Source organism: Schistocerca gregaria, chromosome 11 (genome assembly GCF_023897955.1).
Source record: "Schistocerca gregaria isolate iqSchGreg1 chromosome 11, iqSchGreg1.2, whole genome shotgun sequence".
Lineage (NCBI taxonomy): Eukaryota > Metazoa > Arthropoda > Insecta > Orthoptera > Acrididae > Schistocerca > Schistocerca gregaria.
In genome coordinates this window covers 11,043,550-11,063,105 of record NC_064930.1, presented here as the reverse complement: position 1 = coordinate 11,063,105, position 19,556 = coordinate 11,043,550, and the positions used below count along the sequence as shown (strand labels likewise).

General features: G+C 46.6%; 15 non-coding genes across 15 annotated transcripts; all 15 read right to left on the bottom strand.

Moving 5' to 3' along the window:
* Positions 1-2,526: 2,526 nt before the first annotated feature.
* Trnar-ucg (transfer RNA arginine (anticodon UCG)) lies at positions 2,527-2,599 on the bottom strand. The gene has a single exon. It is a non-coding gene; the product is annotated as a tRNA-Arg (tRNA).
* A 513-nt stretch (positions 2,600-3,112) lies between these two features.
* Trnat-agu (transfer RNA threonine (anticodon AGU)) lies at positions 3,113-3,184 on the bottom strand. Its single transcript has one exon. It is a non-coding gene; the product is annotated as a tRNA-Thr (tRNA).
* Positions 3,185-4,044: 860 nt separating this feature from the next.
* On the bottom strand, positions 4,045-4,117 carry Trnar-ucg (transfer RNA arginine (anticodon UCG)). Its single transcript has one exon. It is a non-coding gene; the product is annotated as a tRNA-Arg (tRNA).
* A 1,436-nt stretch (positions 4,118-5,553) lies between these two features.
* Trnar-ucg (transfer RNA arginine (anticodon UCG)) lies at positions 5,554-5,626 on the bottom strand. The gene has a single exon. It is a non-coding gene; the product is annotated as a tRNA-Arg (tRNA).
* A 1,436-nt stretch (positions 5,627-7,062) lies between these two features.
* On the bottom strand, positions 7,063-7,135 carry Trnar-ucg (transfer RNA arginine (anticodon UCG)). The gene has a single exon. It is a non-coding gene; the product is annotated as a tRNA-Arg (tRNA).
* Positions 7,136-7,654: 519 nt separating this feature from the next.
* Trnat-agu (transfer RNA threonine (anticodon AGU)) lies at positions 7,655-7,726 on the bottom strand. Its single transcript has one exon. It is a non-coding gene; the product is annotated as a tRNA-Thr (tRNA).
* An 860-nt stretch (positions 7,727-8,586) lies between these two features.
* Positions 8,587-8,659, bottom strand: Trnar-ucg (transfer RNA arginine (anticodon UCG)). Its single transcript has one exon. It is a non-coding gene; the product is annotated as a tRNA-Arg (tRNA).
* A 1,436-nt stretch (positions 8,660-10,095) lies between these two features.
* Trnar-ucg (transfer RNA arginine (anticodon UCG)) lies at positions 10,096-10,168 on the bottom strand. The gene has a single exon. It is a non-coding gene; the product is annotated as a tRNA-Arg (tRNA).
* Positions 10,169-11,604: 1,436 nt separating this feature from the next.
* Positions 11,605-11,677, bottom strand: Trnar-ucg (transfer RNA arginine (anticodon UCG)). The gene has a single exon. It is a non-coding gene; the product is annotated as a tRNA-Arg (tRNA).
* A 519-nt stretch (positions 11,678-12,196) lies between these two features.
* Trnat-agu (transfer RNA threonine (anticodon AGU)) lies at positions 12,197-12,268 on the bottom strand. Its single transcript has one exon. It is a non-coding gene; the product is annotated as a tRNA-Thr (tRNA).
* An 860-nt stretch (positions 12,269-13,128) lies between these two features.
* Trnar-ucg (transfer RNA arginine (anticodon UCG)) lies at positions 13,129-13,201 on the bottom strand. The gene has a single exon. It is a non-coding gene; the product is annotated as a tRNA-Arg (tRNA).
* A 1,442-nt stretch (positions 13,202-14,643) lies between these two features.
* Positions 14,644-14,716, bottom strand: Trnar-ucg (transfer RNA arginine (anticodon UCG)). The gene has a single exon. It is a non-coding gene; the product is annotated as a tRNA-Arg (tRNA).
* A 1,435-nt stretch (positions 14,717-16,151) lies between these two features.
* Trnar-ucg (transfer RNA arginine (anticodon UCG)) lies at positions 16,152-16,224 on the bottom strand. Its single transcript has one exon. It is a non-coding gene; the product is annotated as a tRNA-Arg (tRNA).
* Positions 16,225-17,660: 1,436 nt separating this feature from the next.
* Positions 17,661-17,733, bottom strand: Trnar-ucg (transfer RNA arginine (anticodon UCG)). The gene has a single exon. It is a non-coding gene; the product is annotated as a tRNA-Arg (tRNA).
* A 1,436-nt stretch (positions 17,734-19,169) lies between these two features.
* On the bottom strand, positions 19,170-19,242 carry Trnar-ucg (transfer RNA arginine (anticodon UCG)). Its single transcript has one exon. It is a non-coding gene; the product is annotated as a tRNA-Arg (tRNA).
* Positions 19,243-19,556: the final 314 nt, after the last annotated feature.

Here is a 19,556-nt window from a genome sequence, read left to right as displayed (position 1 = left end):
AGCTAGGTATCTTGGAGTAATAATAGACGAAAAATGGAATTACGCGACGCACATAGAAATGATTGCACAGCGCGCGATAGAAATCCTTAATAACTTAATAAACATAGGACACAAAAGATTTCACTTACCCCCCCACCTAATAAAATTATATCATAATAGTATTCTGACTTCCTTAGTAGGGTATGCCAGCGGGGTCTGGGCACACAGGCTCACGAGGGTGGCGCCTGCCATGGCCGTGAGGAGGGTGCAGCGAAGTATGCTACTAAGATCTGCTGGGGCATACAGAACTACTCCTGGGGGGGCGTTGCTAGTTATTATGGGATTATGTCCCCTTGATATAAAAATTAGGGAGCAGGCAGCGTGGTATTGGGTAACAAAGGGGAAAATTGAAAAGACTAGGGAAATCATGGGTGTGCAAGTAGGGGACAAATACGCAATCAAGAGAAGGGGGGAGGAACTATGGCAGAGTCAGTGGGAAGGGGAAGGAACTGGGAGACGAGTTTTTGAGCTACTTCCAGATGTTGCAGAAAGATTAAAAATGGGATACTTTCAGCCAAGTAGGGGTCTGCTGCACTTCCTGACAGGACATGGGCCATATCCGGCATACCTTTGCCGATTTGGTAAACAGGCGACACCAGCGTGTGACTGTGGTGCTCCGGAAGGAACTCCCGAACACGTCATCTACAACTGCACGTTGTATGATGGAGTGGCAAGTGAACTTAGAGCGCAACTTCCTAGCCAAGATACATATACCTTGCTGCGGCGTGCCGACACTTTCAGAGTCCTCAACAGTCTGGCAAATGAGATCTCGATGAAAGTCATGAGGGACTTTATTAGGGCAAGGAACTAATCAAGTACCAAACCGAACTTGACCGAGTTGCACCTGCACTACCGCCAGGCGCGGATCTGGCCAGCCATTTCATGGCTGGAATCCGCCGCGTCTTCGGACAAGGATGGCAGGTGCACTACCCGGAATTGGAATTATCGCACAACTATTTTTTGAGTAGAAAGTAGTTTAAGTAAGAACTAGAAATACTAACATACTAACAAGGTAGGGACTGCAGTGAAGTTAAAGTCGTAGCCAGCCCAGTGCCAGGGGCACGCCCACTGGGGTTAGCTCGGTGGGCAGGCTAAATAACAGTAGGTTTGTATGCATAACTTCTGGCACATACTGTAACACTGCAGATCACACTAGAATAGTCATGTAAGGTAGTCTAACAAGTAACTTATTAATCATGCCCGTAGTTAGTGCCATACAAGTAATACACTGCCAATTAGTAGTTTGTAATAAGGACCCACTAATTATTTGAGGTGGTGGGTTAATAGTATGGGAATAGTTTCTTGTATTTGACTTTTGTATCATACTTAGTTATATATTAAGATGTTGTATAATTAAATTAATGTTGTATTATTGGTAAAGTTTTTTTTTTTTTTTTTTTTTTTTTTTTTTTTTTTTTTAAATGCTTTATCAGCGCCATTCGCCTTAATCACATCTGAGAGTAATTCTTAATAAAACGCCTCTCGCTAATTGTTCGCCATCACAGATACTGTTTGCTATACGGCCATGACGCGCAACTGATTTCCAAAATTCGTCTTCCTCCTGTAAGGATGGAACTCACGACTCCTGGTTTACTAGACCAGTGCTCTACCACTGAGCTAAAGAGGCGCGGCCTAGCGGAACTTTTGCGTACTTCGCCGCACGGTCGTCTGAATCTTCAGACTTCAGCTGACAACACTTCATATTTTTGACTAATATTAGCAGCTATGGCCACCCATTACTGCTTGGCTACACATCTGACACGTAGCCGATGTTCTCTCCAAACAAAACCACCTGCACTTCAGAACATGACTTTCACATGTCTACAAAATCACCTTCACCTTCAAATACAGTTTTCTTGCGACTGATTGAGACGTAGGCAAATTTTAAAGTTGCTATTTCCATTACATCACGTTAATCAGAAAATCGGTAATTTACATCTGCAGCGGAGAAAAATTCCGTTCCGCCCAGGGTAGGGCTCGAACCCACGACCCTATGATTAAGAGTCTCATGCTCTACCGACTGAGCTAGCCGTGCTGCCTCGTTGGGTACCTGCTGGGTAGCAGATCACACAGTACTCGTTTGGGTTGGTTGGTCCCATACAGAATCTCTCCATGCTGCCTAATGTTTTCCTAACGTCACACTCGTCACGTACTTCACTTTTATTTCATAATCATTTCTGAGAGGTAAAGGAATTGCATGACAATCTGCAGAGCTAGCGGCGTCAAAATTAACACACATACTTGACGTGACTCAAAAGCCGAACGAGTTACTTTCCGACGTTGTTTTAGATGTGCAAGTGCCAGTCAAACCTCGCGGTGAGGGCACTCTGCCAAACATTTCGCTAGTTAACACCGGTCTTCTTGTGTGTGTTTCAAGTTCAAGACCATCTCCAAGCACAAAATGATCAACAGCAACATTCAGACGGTTTCGTACTGCACAATTGCTACATTAAAACGGTATGTTTGTTTCTCAGAACTGGAAAAACACGACCGTGACAGGATTCGAACCTGCAATCTTCGGATCCGAAGTCCGACGCCTTATCCATTAGGCCACACGGTCACTGACGACCAAGTATAACTTATATACGATTCATCTTGAAACGCTCACACCCCCTGAGGAATTGTGTTTTCGTTCCACACAGCCGCTGCCCCTTACTCTTTCCCACCCATTCGTTACATTCAACCTCTTACGAGACCGACCAAACATAGACAGGAAAACAAGACCACACACTTTGCGCAATCGGAATCGATGGCAGGGTGTCCCTCGCCGCATTTGCTACGATGGCCATTTGCTAATTCTGCAGAAGCGGCGGCGGCGGCGACGACGACGACGACGACGACGACGACGACCGCGAGAGGCTCAGACATTTGTGAGAAATACATCTATAAAATGTAATTCAGAATGCCTCGTCCCACCTTATGCCGTACCGCTTTGGCAAATGCTTTATCAGCGCCATTCGCCTTAATCACATCTGAGAGTAATTCTTAATAAAACGCCTCTCGCTAATTGTTCGCCATCACAGATACTGTTTGCTATACGGCCATGACGCGCAACTGATTTCCAAAATTCGTCTTCCTCCTGTGAGGATGGAACTCACGACTCCTGGTTTACTAGACCAGTGCTCTACCACTGAGCTAAAGAGGCGCGGCATAGCGGAACTTTTGCGTACTTCGCCGCACGGTCGTCTGAATTATCAGACTTCAGCTGACAACACTTCATATTTTTGACTAATATTAGCAGCTATGGCGACCCATTACTGCTTGGCTACACATCTGACACGTAGCCGATGTTCTCTCCAAACAAAACCACCTGCACTTCAGAACATGACTTTCACATGTCTAAAAAATCACCTTCACCTTCAAATACAGTTTTCTTGCGACTGATTGAGACGTAGGCAAATTTTAAAGTTGCTATTTCCATTACATCACGTTAATCAGAAAATCGGTAATTTACATCTGCAGCGGAGAAAAATTCCGTTCCGCCCAGGGTAGGGCTCGAACCCACGACCCTATGATTAAGAGTCTCATGCTCTACCGACTGAGCTAGCCGTGCTGCCTCGTTGGGTACCTGCTGGGTAGCAGATCACACAGTACTCGTTTGGGTTGGTTGGTCCCATACAGAATCTCTCCATGCTGCCTAGTGTTTTCCTAACGTCACACTCGTCACGTACTTCACTTTTATTTGATAATCATTTCTGAGAGGTAAAGGAATTGCATGACAATCTGCAGAGCTAGCGGCGTCAAAATTAACACACATACTTGACGTGACTCAAAAGCCGAACGAGTTACTTTCCGACGTTGTTTTAGATGTGCAAGTGCCAGTCAAACCTCGCGGTGAGGGCACTCTGCCAACCATTTCCCTAGTTAACACCGGTCTTCTTGTGTGTGTTTGAAGCTCAAGACCATCTCCAAGCACAAAATGGTCAACAGCAACATTCAGACGGTTTCGTACTGCACAATTGCTACATTAAAACGGTATGTTTGTTTCTCAGAACTGGAAAAACACGACCGTGACAGGATTCGAACCTGCAATCTTCGGATCCGAAGTCCGACGCCTTATCCATTAGGCCACACGGTCACTGACGACCAAGTATAACTTATATACGATTCATCTCGAAACGCTCACACCCCCTGAGGAATTGTGTTTTCGTTCCACACAGCCGCTGCCCCTTACTCTTTCCCACCCATTCGTTACATTCAACCTCTTACGAGACCGACCAAACATAGACAGGAAAACAAGACCACACACTTTGCGCAATCGGAATCGATGGCAGGGTGTCCCTCGCCGCATTTGCTACGATGGCCATTTGCTAATTCTGCAGAAGCGGCGGCGGCGGCGACGACGACGATGACGACGACCGCGAGAGGCTCAGACATTTGTGAGAAATACATCTATAAAATGTAATTCAGAATGCCTCGTCCCACCTTATGCCGTACCGCTTTGGCAAATGCTTTATCAGCGCCATTCGCCTTAATCACATCTGAGAGTAATTCTTAATAAAACGCCTCTCGCTAATTGTTCGCCATCACAGATACTGTTTGCTATACGGCCATGACGCGCAACTGATTTCCAAAATTCGTCTTCCTCCTGTAAGGATGGAACTCACGACTCCTGGTTTACTAGACCAGTGCTCTACCACTGAGCTAAAGAGGCGCGGCCTAGCGGAACTTTTGCGTACTTCGCCGCACGGTCGTCTGAATTATCAGACTTCAGCTGACAACACTTCATATTTTTGACTAATATTAGCAGCTATGGCGACCCATTACTGCTTGGCTACACATCTGACACGTAGCCGATGTTCTCTCCAAACAAAACCACCTGCACTTCAGAACATGACTTTCACATGTCTAAAAAATCACCTTCACCTTCAAATACAGTTTTCTTGCGACTGATTGAGACGTAGGCAAATTTTAAAGTTGCTATTTCCATTACATCACGTTAATCAGAAAATCGGTAATTTACATCTGCAGCGGAGAAAAATTCCGTTCCGCCCAGGGTAGGGCTCGAACCCACGACCCTATGATTAAGAGTCTCATGCTCTACCGACTGAGCTAGCCGTGCTGCCTCGTTGGGTACGTGCTGGGTAGCAGATCACACAGTACTCGTTTGGGTTGGTTGGTCCCATACAGAATCTCTCCATGCTGCCTAATGTTTTCCTAACGTCACACTCGTCACGTACTTCACTTTTATTTCATAATCATTTCGGAGAGGTAAAGGAATTGCATGACAATCTGCAGAGCTAGCGGCGTCAAAATTAACACACATACTTGACGTGACTCAAAAGCCGAACGAGTTACTTTCCGACGTTGTTTTAGATGTGCAAGTGCCAGTCAAACCTCGCGGTGAGGGCACTCTGCCGACCATTTCGCTAGTTAACACCGGTCTTCTTGTGTGTGTTTCAAGCTCAAGACCATCTCCAAGCACAAAATGGTCAACAGCAACATTCAGACGGATTCGTACTGCACAATTGCTACATTAAAACGGTATGTTTGTTTCTCAGAACTGGAAAAACACGACCGTGACAGGTTTCGAAGCTGCAATCTTCGGATCCGAAGTCCGACGCCTTATCCATTAGGCCACACGGTCACTGACGACCAAGTATAACTTATATACGATTCATCTCGAAACGCTCACACCCCCTGAGGAATTGTGTTTTCGTTCCACACAGCCGCTGCCCCTTACTCTTTCCCACCCATTCGTTACATTCAACCTCTTACGAGACCGACCAAACATAGACAGGAAAACAAGACCACACACTTTGCGCAATCGGAATCGATGGCAGGGTGTCCCTCGCCGCATTTGCTACGATGGCCATTTGCTAATTCTGCAGAAGCGGCGGCGGCGGCGACGACGACGATGACGACGACCGCGAGAGGCTCAGACATTTGTGAGAAATACATCTATAAAATGTAATTCAGAATGCCTCGTCCCACCTTATGCCGTACCGCTTTGGCAAATGCTTTATCAGCGCCATTCGCCTTAATCACATCTGAGAGTAATTCTTAATAAAACGCCTCTCGCTAATTGTTCGCCATCACAGATACTGTTTGCTATACGGCCATGACGCGCAACTGATTTCCAAAATTCGTCTTCCTCCTGTAAGGGTGGAACTCACGACTCCTGGTTTACTAGACCAGTGCTCTACCACTGAGCTAAAGAGGCGCGGCCTAGCGGAACTTTTGCGTACTTCGTCGCACGGTCGTCTGAATTATCAGACTTCAGCTGACAACACTTCATATTTTTGACTAATATTAGCAGCTATGGCCACCCATTACTGCTTGGCTACACATCTGACACGTAGCCGATGTTCTCTCCAAACAAAACCACCTGCACTTCAGAACATGACTTTCACATGTCTAAAAAATCACCTTCACCTTCAAATACAGTTTTCTTGCGACTGATTGAGACGTAGGCAAATTTTAAAGTTGCTATTTCCATTACATCACGTTAATCAGAAAATCGGTAATTTACATCTGCAGCGGAGAAAAATTCCGTTCCGCCCAGGGAAGGGCTCGAACCCACGACCCTATGATTAAGAGTCTCATGCTCTACCAACTGAGCTAGCCGTGCTGCCTCGTTGGGTACCTGCTGGGTAGCAGATCACACAGTACTCGTTTGGGTTGGTTGGTCCCATACAGAATCTCTCCATGCTGCCTAATGTTTTCCTAACGTCACACTCGTCACGTACTTCACTTTTATTTCATAATCATTTCTGAGAGGTAAAGGAATTGCATGACAATCTGCAGAGCTAGCGGCGTCAAAATTAACACACATACTTGACGTGACTCAAAAGCCGAACGAGTTACTTTCCGACGTTGTTTTAGATGTGCAAGTGCCAGTCAAACCTCGCGGTGAGGGCACTCTGCCGACCATTTCGCTAGTTAACACCGGTCTTCTTGTGTGTGTTTCAAGCTCAAGACCATCTCCAAGCACAAAATGGTCAACAGCAACATTCAGACGGTTTCGTACTGCACAATTGCTACATTAAAACGGTATGTTTGTTTCTCAGAACTGGAAAAACACGACCGTGACAGGTTTCGAAGCTGCAATCTTCGGATCCGAAGTCCGACGCCTTATCCATTAGGCCACACGGTCACTGATGACCAAGTATAACTTATATACGATTCATCTCGAAACGCTCACACCCCCTGAGGAATTGTGTTTTCGTTCCACACAGCCGCTGCCCCTTACTCTTTCCCACCCATTCGTTACATTCAACCTCTTACGAGACCGACCAAACATAGACAGGAAAACAAGACCACACACTTTGCGCAATCGGAATCGATGGCAGGGTGTCCCTCGCCGCATTTGCTACGATGGCCATTTGCTAATTCTGCAGAAGCGGCGGCGGCGACGACGACGACGACGACGACGACGACGACGACGACGACCGCGAGAGGCTCAGAGATTTGTGAGAAATACATATATAAAATGTAATTCAGAATGCCTCGTCCCACCTTATGCCGTACCGCTTTGGCAAATGCTTTATCAGCGCCATTCGCCTTAATCACATCTGAGAGTAATTCTTAATAAAACGCCTCTCGCTAATTGTTCGCCATCATAGATACTGTTTGCTATACGGCCATGACGCGCAACTGATTTCCAAAATTCGTCTTCCTCCTGTGAGGATGGAACTCACGACTCCTGGTTTACTAGACCAGTGCTCTACCACTGAGCCAAAGAGGCGCGGCCTAGCGGAACTTTTGCGTACTTCGCCGCACGGTCGTCTGAATCTTCAGACTTCAGCTGACAACACTTCATATTTTTGACTAATATTAGCAGCTATGGCGACCCATTACTGCTTGGCTACACATCTGACACGTAGCCGATGTTCTCTCCAAACAAAACCACCTGCACTTCAGAACATGACTTTCACATGTCTACAAAATCACCTTCACCTTCAAATACAGTTTTCTTGCGACTGATTGAGACGTAGGCAAATTTTAATGTTGCTATTTCCATTACATCACGTTAATCAGAAAATCGGTAATTTACATCTGCAGCGGAGAAAAATTCCGTTCCGCCCAGGGTAGGGCTCGAACCCACGACCCTATGATTAAGAGTCTCATACTCTACCGACTGAGCTAGCCGTGCTGCCTCGTTGGGTACCTGCTGGGTAGCAGATCACACAGTACTCGTTTGGGTAGGTTGGTCCCATACAGAATCTCTGCATGCTGCCTAATGTTTTCCTAACGTCACACTCGTCACGTACTTCTCTTTTATTTCATAATCATTTCTGAGAGGTAAAGGAATTGCATGACAATCTGCAGAGCTAGCGGCGTCAAAATTAACACACATACTTGACGTGACTCAAAAGCCGAACGAGTTACTTTCCGACGTTGTTTTAGATGTGCAAGTGCCAGTCAAACCTCGCGGTGAGGGCACTCTGCCAACCATTTCGCTAGTTAACACCGGTCTTCTTGTGTGTGTTTGAAGCTCAAGACCATCTCCAAGCACAAAATGGTCAACAGCAACATTCAGACGGTTTCGTACTGCACAATTGCTACATTAAAACGGTAAGTTTGTTTCTCAGAACTGGAAAAACACGACCGTGACAGGATTCGAACCTGCAATCTTCGGATCCGAAGTCCGACGCCTTATCCATTAGGCCACACGGTCACTGACGACCAAGTAATACTTATATACGATTCATCTCGAAACGCTCACACCCCCTGAGGAATTGTGTTTTCGTTCCACACAGCCGCTGCCCCTTACTCTTTCCCACCCATTCGTTACATTCAACCTCTTACGAGACCGACCAAACATAGACAGGAAAACAAGACCACACACTTTGCGCAATCGGAATCGATGGCAGGGTGTCCCTCGCCGCATTTGCTACGATGGCCATTTGCTAATTCTGCAGAAGCGGCGGCGGCGGCGACGACGACGATGACGACGACCGCGAGAGGCTCAGACATTTGTGAGAAATACATCTATAAAATGTAATTCAGAATGCCTCGTCCCACCTTATGCCGTACCGCTTTGGCAAATGCTTTATCAGCGCCATTCGCCTTAATCACATCTGAGAGTAATTCTTAATAAAACGCCTCTCGCTAATTGTTCGCCATCACAGATACTGTTTGCTATACGGCCATGACGCGCAACTGATTTCCAAAATTCGTCTTCCTCCTGTAAGGATGGAACTCACGACTCCTGGTTTACTAGACCAGTGCTCTACCACTGAGCTAAAGAGGCGCGGCCTAGCGGAACTTTTGCGTACTTCGCCGCACGGTCGTCTGAATTATCAAACTTCAGCTGACAACACTTCATATTTTTGACTAATATTAGCAGCTATGGCGACCCATTACTGCTTGGCTACACATCTGACACGTAGCCGATGTTCTCTCCAAACAAAACCACCTGCACTTCAGAACATGACTTTCACATGTCTACAAAATCACCTTCACCTTCAAATACAGTTTTCTTGCGACTGATTGAGACGTAGGCAAATTTTAAAGTTGCTATTTCCATTACATCACGTTAATCAGAAAATCGGTAATTTACATCTGCAGCGGAGAAAAATTCCGTTCCGCCCAGGGTAGGGCTCGAACCCACGACCCTATGATTAAGAGTCTCATGCTCTACCGACTGAGCTAGCCGTGCTGCCTCGTTGGGTACCTGCTGGGTAGCAGATCACACAGTACTCGTTTGGGTTGGTTGGTCCCATACAGAATCTCTCCATGCTGCCTAATGTTTTCCTAACGTCACACTCGTCACGTACTTCACTTTTATTTCATAATCATTTCGGAGAGGTAAAGGAATTGCATGACAATCTGCAGAGCTAGCGGCGTCAAAATTAACACACATACATGACGTGACTCAAAAGCCGAACGAGTTACTTTCCGACGTTGTTTTAGATGTGCAAGTGCCAGTCAAACCTCGCGGTGAGGGCACTCTGCCGACCATTTCGCTAGTTAACACCGGTCTTCTTGTGTGTGTTTCAAGCTCAAGACCATCTCCAAGCACAAAATGGTCAACAGCAACATTCAGACGGTTTCGTACTGCACAATTGCTACATTAAAACGGTATGTTTGTTTCTCAGAACTGGAAAAACACGACCGTGACAGGATTCGAACCTGCAATCTTCGGATCCGAAGTCCGACGCCTTATCCATTAGGCCACACGGTCACTGACGACCAAGTATAACTTATATACGATTCATCTCGAAACGCTCACACCCCCTGAGGAATTGTGTTTTCGTTCCACACAGCCGCTGCCCCTTACTCTTTCCCACCCATTCGTTACATTCAACCTCTTACGAGACCGACCAAACATAGACAGGAAAACAAGACCACACACTTTGCGCAATCGGAATCGATGGCATGGTGTCCCTCGCCGCATTTGCTACGATGGCCATTTGCTAATTCTGCAGAAGCGGCGGCGGCGGCGACGACGACGATGACGACGACCGCGAGAGGCTCAGACATTTGTGAGAAATACATCTATAAAATGTAATTCAGAATGCCTCGTCCCACCTTATGCGGTACCGCTTTGGCAAATGCTTTATCAGCGCCATTCGCCTTAATCACATCTGAGAGTAATTCTTAATAAAACGCCTCTCGCTAATTGTTCGCCATCACAGATACTGTTTGCTATACGGCCATGACGCGCAACTGATTTCCAAAATACGTCTTCCTCCTGTAAGGGTGGAACTCACGACTCCTGGTTTACTAGACCAGTGCTCTACCACTGAGCTAAAGAGGCGCGGCCTAGCGGAACTTTTGCGTACTTCGTCGCACGGTCGTCTGAATTATCAGACTTCAGCTGACAACACTTCATATTTTTGACTAATATTAGCAGCTATGGCCACCCATTACTGCTTGGCTACACATCTGACACGTAGCCGATGTTCTCTCCAAACAAAACCACCTGCACTTCAGAACATGACTTTCACATGTCTAAAAAATCACCTTCACCTTCAAATACAGTTTTCTTGCGACTGATTGAGACGTAGGCAAATTTTAAAGTTGCTATTTCCATTACATCACGTTAATCAGAAAATCGGTAATTTACATCTGCAGCGGAGAAAAATTCCGTTCCGCCCAGCGAAGGGCTCGAACCCACGACCCTATGATTAAGAGTCTCATGCTCTACCGACTGAGCTAGCCGTGCTGCCTCGTTGGGTACCTGCTGGGTAGCAGATCACACAGTACTCGTTTGGGTTGGTTGGTCCCATACAGAATCTCTCCATGCTGCCTAATGTTTTCCTAACGTCACACTCGTCACGTACTTCACTTTTATTTCATAATCATTTCTGAGAGGTAAAGGAATTGCATGACAATCTGCAGAGCTAGCGGCGTCAAAATTAACACACATACTTGACGTGACTCAAAAGCCGAACGAGTTACTTTCCGACGTTGTTTTAGATGTGCAAGTGCCAGTCAAACCTCGCGGTGAGGGCACTCTGCCGACCATTTCGCTAGTTAACACCGGTCTTCTTGTGTGTGTTTCAAGCTCAAGACCATCTCCAAGCACAAAATGGTCAACAGCAACATTCAGACGGTTTCGTACTGCACAATTGCTACATTAAAACGGTATGTTTGTTTCTCAGAACTGGAAAAACACGACCGTGACAGGTTTCGAAGCTGCAATCTTCGGATCCGAAGTCCGACGCCTTATCCATTAGGCCACACGGTCACTGACGACCAAGTATAACTTATATACGATTCATCTCGAAACGCTCACACCCCCTGAGGAATTGTGTTTTCGTTCCACACAGCCGCTGCCCCTTACTCTTTCCCACCCATTCGTTACATTCAACCTCTTACGAGACCGACCAAACATAGACAGGAAAACAAGACCACACACTTTGCGCAATCGGAATCGATGGCAGGGTGTCCCTCGCCGCATTTGCTACGATGGCCATTTGCTAATTCTGCAGAAGCGGCGGCGGCGACGACGACGACGACGACGACGACGACGACGACGACGACCGCGAGAGGCTCAGAGATTTGTGAGAAATACATCTATAAAATGTAATTCAGAATGCCTCGTCCCACCTTATGCCGTACCGCTTTGGCAAATGCTTTATCAGCGCCATTCGCCTTAATCACATCTGAGAGTAATTCTTAATAAAACGCCTCTCGCTAATTGTTCGCCATCATAGATACTGTTTGCTATACGGCCATGACGCGCAACTGATTTCCAAAATTCGTCTTCCTCCTGTGAGGATGGAACTCACGACTCCTGGTTTACTAGACCAGTGCTCTACCACTGAGCTAAAGAGGCGCGGCCTAGCGGAACTTTTGCGTACTTCGCCGCACGGTCGTCTGAATCTTCAGACTTCAGGTGACAACACTTCATATTTTTCACTAATATTAGCAGCTATGGCGACCCATTACTGCTTGGCTACACATCTGACACGTAGCCGATGTTCTCTCCAAACAAAACCACCTGCACTTCAGAACATGACTTTCACATGTCTACAAAATCACCTTCACCTTCAAATACAGTTTTCTTGAGACTGATTGAGACGTAGGCAAATTTTAAAGTTGCTATTTCCATTACATCACGTTAATCAGAAAATCGGTAATTTACATCTGCAGCGGAGAAAAATTCCGTTCCGCCCAGGGTAGGGCTCGAACCCACGACCCTATGATTAAGAGTCTCATACTCTACCGACTGAGCTAGCCGTGCTGCCTCGTTGGGTACCTGCTGGGTAGCAGATCACACAGTACTCGTTTGGGTAGGTTGGTCCCATACAGAATCTCTGCATGCTGCCTAATGTTTTCCTAACGTCACACTCGTCACGTACTTCTCTTTTATTTCATAATCATTTCTGAGAGGTAAAGGAATTGCATGACAATCTGCAGAGCTAGCGGCGTCAAAATTAACACACATACTTGACGTGACTCAAAAGCCGAACGAGTTACTTTCCGACGTTGTTTTAGATGTGCAAGTGCCAGTCAAACCTCGCGGTGAGGGCACTCTGCCAACCATTTCGCTAGTTAACACCGGTCTTCTTGTGTGTGTTTGAAGCTCAAGACCATCTCCAAGCACAAAATGGTCAACAGCAACATTCAGACGGTTTCGTACTGCACAATTGCTACATTAAAACGGTATGTTTGTTTCTCAGAACTGGAAAAACACGACCGTGACAGGATTCGAACCTGCAATCTTCGGATCCGAAGTCCGACGCCTTATCCATTAGGCCACACGGTCACTGACGACCAAGTATAACTTATATACGATTCATCTCGAAACGCTCACACCCCCTGAGGAATTGTGTTTTCGTTCCACACAGCCGCTGCCCCTTACTCTTTCCCACCCATTCGTTACATTCAGCCTCTTACGAGACGGACCAAACATAGACAGGAAAACAAGACCACACACTTTGCGCAATCGGAATCGATGGCAGGGTGTCCCTCGCCGCATTTGCTACGATGGCCATTTGCTAATTCTGCAGAAGCGGCGGCGGCGGCGGCGACGACGACGACGATGACGACGACCGCGAGAGGCTCAGACATTTGTGAGAAATACATCTATAAAATGTAATTCAGAATGCCTCGTCCCACCTTATGCCGTACCGCTTTGGCAAATGCTTTATCAGCGCCATTCGCCTTAATCACATCTGAGAGTAATTCTTAATAAAACGCCTCTCGCTAATTGTTCGCCATCACAGATACTGTTTGCTATACGGCCATGACGCGCAACTGATTTCCAAAATTCGTCTTCCTCCTGTAAGGATGGAACTCACGACTCCTGGTTTACTAGACCAGTGCTCTACCACTGAGCTAAAGAGGCGCGGCCTAGCGGAACTTTTGCGTACTTCGCCGCACGGTCGTCTGAATCTTCAAACTTCAGGTGACAACACTTCATATTTTTCACTAATATTAGCAGCTATGGCGACCCATTACTGCTTGGCTACACATCTGACACGTAGCCGATGTTCTCTCCAAACAAAACCACCTGCACTTCAGAACATGACTTTCACATGTCTACAAAATCACCTTCACCTTCAAATACAGTTTTCTTGAGACTGATTGAGACGTAGGCAAATTTTAAAGTTGCTATTTCCATTACATCACGTTAATCAGAAAATCGGTAATTTACATCTGCAGCGGAGAAAAATTCCGTTCCGCCCAGGGTAGGGCTCGAACCCACGACCCTATGATTAAGAGTCTCATACTCTACCGACTGAGATAGCCGTGCTGCCTCGTTGGGTACGTGCTGGGTAGCAGATCACACAGTACTCGTTTGGGTTGGTTGGTCCCATACAGAATCTCTCCATGCTGCCTAATGTTTTCCTAACGTCACACTCGTCACGTACTTCACTTTTATTTCATAATCATTTCTGAGAGGTAAAGGAATTGCATGACAATCTGCAGAGCTAGCGGCGTCAAAATTAACACACATACTTGACGTGACTCAAAAGCCGAACGAGTTACTTTCCGACGTTGTTTTAGATGTGCAAGTGCCAGTCAAACCTCGCGGTGAGGGCACTCTGCCGACCATTTCGCTAGTTAACACCGGTCTTCTTGTGTGTGTTTCAAGCTCAAGACCATCTCCAAGCACAAAATGGTCAACAGCAACATTCAGACGGTTTCGTACTGCACAATTGCTACATTAAAACGGTATGTTTGTTTCTCAGAACTGGAAAAACACGACCGTGACAGGATTCGAACCTGCAATCTTCGGATCCGAAGTCCGACGCCTTATCCATTAGCCCACACGGTCACTGACGACCAAGTATAACTTATATACGATTCATCTCGAAACGCTCACACCCCCTGAGGAATTGTGTTTTCGTTCCACACAGCCGCTGCCCCTTACTCTTTCCCACCCATTCGTTACATTCAACCTCTTACGAGACCGACCAAACATAGACAGGAAAACAAGACCACACACTTTGCGCAATCGGAATCGATGGCAGGGTGTCCCTCGCCGCATTTGCTACGATGGCCATTTGCTAATTCTGCAGAAGCGGCGGCGGCGGCGACGACGACGATGACGACGACCGCGAGAGGCTCAGACATTTGTGAGAAATACATCTATAAAATGTAATTCAGAATGCCTCGTCCCACCTTATGCCGTACCGCTTTGGCAAATGCTTTATCAGCGCCATTCGCCTTAATCACATCTGAGAGTAATTCTTAATAAAAAGCCTCTCGCTAATTGTTCGCCATCACAGATACTGTTTGCTATACGGCCATGACGCGCAACTGATTTCCAAAATTCGTCTTCCTCTGTAAGGATGGAACTCACGACTCCTGGTTTACTAGACCAGTGCTCTACCACTGAGCTAAAGAGGCGCGGCCTAGCGGAACTTTTGCGTACTTCGCCGCACGGTCGTCTGAATTATCAGACTTCAGCTGACAACACTTCATATTTTTGACTAATATTAGCAGCTATGGCGACCCATTACTGCTTGGCTACACATCTGACACGTAGCCGATGTTCTCTCCAAACAAAACCACCTGCACTTCAGAACATGACTTTCACATGTCTAAAAAATCACCTTCACCTTCAAATACAGTTTTCTTGCGACTGATTGAGACGTAGGCAAATTTTAAAGTTGCTATTTCCATTACATCACGTTAATCAGAAAATCGGTAATTTACATCTGCAGCGGAGAAAAATTCCGTTCCGAGCAGGGTAGGGCTCGAACCCACGACCCTATGATTAAGAGTCTCATGCTCTACCGACTGAGATAGCCGTGCTGCCTCGTTGGGTACGTGCTGGGTAGCAGATCACACAGTACTCGTTTGGGTTGGTTGGTCCCATACAGAATCTCTCCATGCTGCCTAATGTTTTCCTAACGTCACACTCGTCACGTACTTCACTTTTATTTCATAATCATTTCTGAGAGGTAAAGGAATTGCATGACAATCTGCAGAGCTAGCGGCGTCAAAATTAACACACATACTTGACGTGACTCAAAAGCCGAACGAGTTACTTTCCGACGTTGTTTTAGATGTGCAAGTGCCAGTCAAACCTCGCGGTGAGGGCACTCTGCCGACCATTTCGCTAGTTAACACCGGTCTTCTTGTGTGTGTTTCAAGCTCAAGACCATCTCCAAGCACAAAATGGTCAACAGCAACATTCAGACGGTTTCGTACTGCACAATTGCTACATTAAAACGGTATGTTTGTTTCTCAGAACTGGAAAAACACGACCGTGACAGGATTCGAACCTGCAATCTTCGGATCCGAAGTCCGACGCCTTATCCATTAGGCCACACGGTCACTGACGACCAAGTATAACTTATATACGATTCATCTCGAAACGCTCACACCCCCTGAGGAATTGTGTTTTCGTTCCACACAGCCGCTGCCCCTTACTCTTTCCCACCCATTCGTTACATTCAACCTCTTACGAGACCGACCAAACATAGACAGGAAAACAAGACCACACACTTTGCGCAATCGGAATCGATGGCAGGGTGTCCCTCGCCGCATTTGCTACGATGGCCATTTGCTAATTCTGCAGAAGCGGCGGCGGCGGCGACGACAACGATGACGACGACCGCGAGAGGCTCAGACATTTGTGAGAAATACATCTATAAAATGTAATTCAGAATGCCTCGTCCCACCTTATGCCGTACCGCTTTGGCAAATGCTTTATCAGCGCCATTCGCCTTAATCACATCTGAGAGTAATTCTTAATAAAACGCCTCTCGCTAATTGTTCGCCATCACAGATACTGTTTGCTATACGGCCATGACGCGCAACTGATTTCCAAAATTCGGCTTCCTCCTGTAAGGATGGAACTCACGACTCCTGGTTTACTAGACCAGTGCTCTACCACTGAGCTAAAGAGGCGCGGCCTAGCGGAACTTTTGCGTACTTCGCCGCACGGTCGTCTGAATTATCAGACTTCAGCTGACAACACTTCATATTTTTGACTAATATTAGCAGCTATGGCGACCCATTACTGCTTGGCTACACATCTGACACGTAGCCGATGTTCTCTCCAAACAAAACCACCTGCACTTCAGAACATGACTTTCACATGTCTAAAAAATCACCTTCACCTTCAAATACAGTTTTCTTGCGACTGATTGAGACGTAGGCAAATTTTAAAGTTGCTATTTCCATTACATCACGTTAATCAGAAAATCGGTAATTTACATCTGCAGCGGAGAAAAATTCCGTTCCGCCCAGGGTAGGGCTCGAACCCACGACCCTATGATTAAGAGTCTCATGCTCTACCGACTGAGCTAGCCGTGCTGCCTCGTTGGGTACGTGCTGGGTAGCAGATCACACAGTACTCGTTTGGGTTGGTTGGTCCCATACAGAATCTCTCCATGCTGCCTAATGTTTTCCTAACGTCACACTCGTCACGTACTTCACTTTTATTTCATAATCATTTCTGAGAGGTAAAGGAATTGCATGACAATCTGCAGAGCTAGCGGCGTCAAAATTAACACACATACTTGACGTGACTCAAAAGCCGAACGAGTTACTTTCCGACGTTGTTTTAGATGTGCAAGTGCCAGTCAAACCTCGCGGTGAGGGCACTCTGCCGACCATTTCGCTAGTTAACACCGGTCTTCTTGTGTGTGTTTCAAGCTCAAGACCATCTCCAAGCACAAAATGGTCAACAGCAACATTCAGACGGTTTCGTACTGCACAATTGCTACATTAAAACGGTATGTTTGTTTCTCAGAACTGGAAAAACACGACCGTGACAGGATTCGAACCTGCAATCTTCGGATCCGATGTCCGACGCCTTATCCATTAGGCCACACGGTCACTGACGACCAAGTATAACTTATATACGATTCATCTCGAAACGCTCACACCCCCTGAGGAATTGTGTTTTCGTTCCACACAGCCGCTGCCCCTTACTCTTTCCCACCCATTCGTTACATTCAACCTCTTACGAGACCGACCAAACATAGACAGGAAAACAAGACCACACACTTTGCGCAATCGGAATCGATGGCAGGGTGTCCCTCGCCGCATTTGCTACGATGGCCATTTGCTAATTCTGCAGAAGCGGCGGCGCCGGCGACGACGACGATGACGACGACCGCGAGAGGCTCAGACATTTGTGAGAAATACATCTATAAAATGTAATTCAGAATGCCTCGTCCCACCTTATGCCGTACCGCTTTGGCAAATGCTTTATCAGCGCCATTCGCCTTAATCACATCTGAGAGTAATTCTTAATAAAACGCCTCTCGCTAATTGTTCGCCATCACAGATACTGTTTGCTATACGGCCATGACGCGCAACTGATTTCCAAAATTCGTCTTCCTCCTGTAAGGATGGAACTCACGACTCCTGGTTTACTAGACCAGTGCTCTACCACTGAGCTAAAGAGGCGCGGCCTAGCGGAACTTTTGCGTACTTCGCCGCACGGTCGTCTGAATTATCAGACTTCAGCTGACAACACTTCATATTTTTGACTAATATTAGCAGCTATGGCGACCCATTACTGCTTGGCTACACATCTGACACGTAGCCGATGTTCTCTCCAAACAAAACCACCTGCACTTCAGAACATGACTTTCACATATCTAAAAAATCACCTTCACCTTCAAATACAGTTTTCTTGCGACTGATTGAGACGTAGGCAAATTTTAAAGTTGCTATTTCCATTACATCACGTTAATCAGAAAATCGGTAATTTACATCTGCAGCGGAGAAAAATTCCGTTCCGCCCAGGGTAGGGCTCGAACCCACGACCCTATGATTAAGAGTCTCATGCTCTACCGACTGAGCTAGCCGTGCTGCCTCGTTGGGTACGTGCTGGGTAGCAGATCACACAGTACTCGTTTGGGTTGGTTGGTCCCATACAGAATCTCTCCATGCTGCCTAATGTTTTCCTAACGTCACACTCGTCACGTACTTCACTTTTATTTCATAATCATTTCTGAGAGGTAAAGGAATTGCATGACAATCTGCAGAGCTAGCGGCGTCAAAATTAACACACATACTTGACGTGACTCAAAAGCCGAACGAGTTACTTTCCGACGTTGTTTTAGATGTGCAAGTGCCAGTCAAACCTCGCGGTGAGGGCACTCTGCCGACCATTTCGCTAGTTAACACCGGTCTTCTTGTGTGTGTTTCAAGCTCAAGACCATCTCCAAGCACAAAATGGTCAACAGCAACATTCAGACGGTTTCGTACTGCACAATTGCTACATTAAAACGGTATGTTTGTTTCTCAGAACTGGAAAAACACGACCGTGACAGGTTTCGAAGCTGCAATCTTCGGATCCGAAGTCCGACGCCTTATCCATTAGGCCACACGGTCACTGACGACCAAGTATAACTTATATACGATTCATCTCGAAACGCTCACAACCCCTGAGGAATTGTGTTTTCGTTCCACACAGCCGCTGCCCCTTACTCTTTCCCACCCATTCGTTACATTCAACCTCTTACGAGACCGACCAAACATAGACAGGAAAACAAGACCACACACTTTGCGCAATCGGAATCGATGGCAGGGTGTCCCTCGCCGCATTTGCTACGATGGCCATTTGCTAATTCTGCAGAAGCGGCGGCGGCGGCGACGACAACGATGACGACGACCGCGAGAGGCTCAGACATTTGTGAGAAATACAT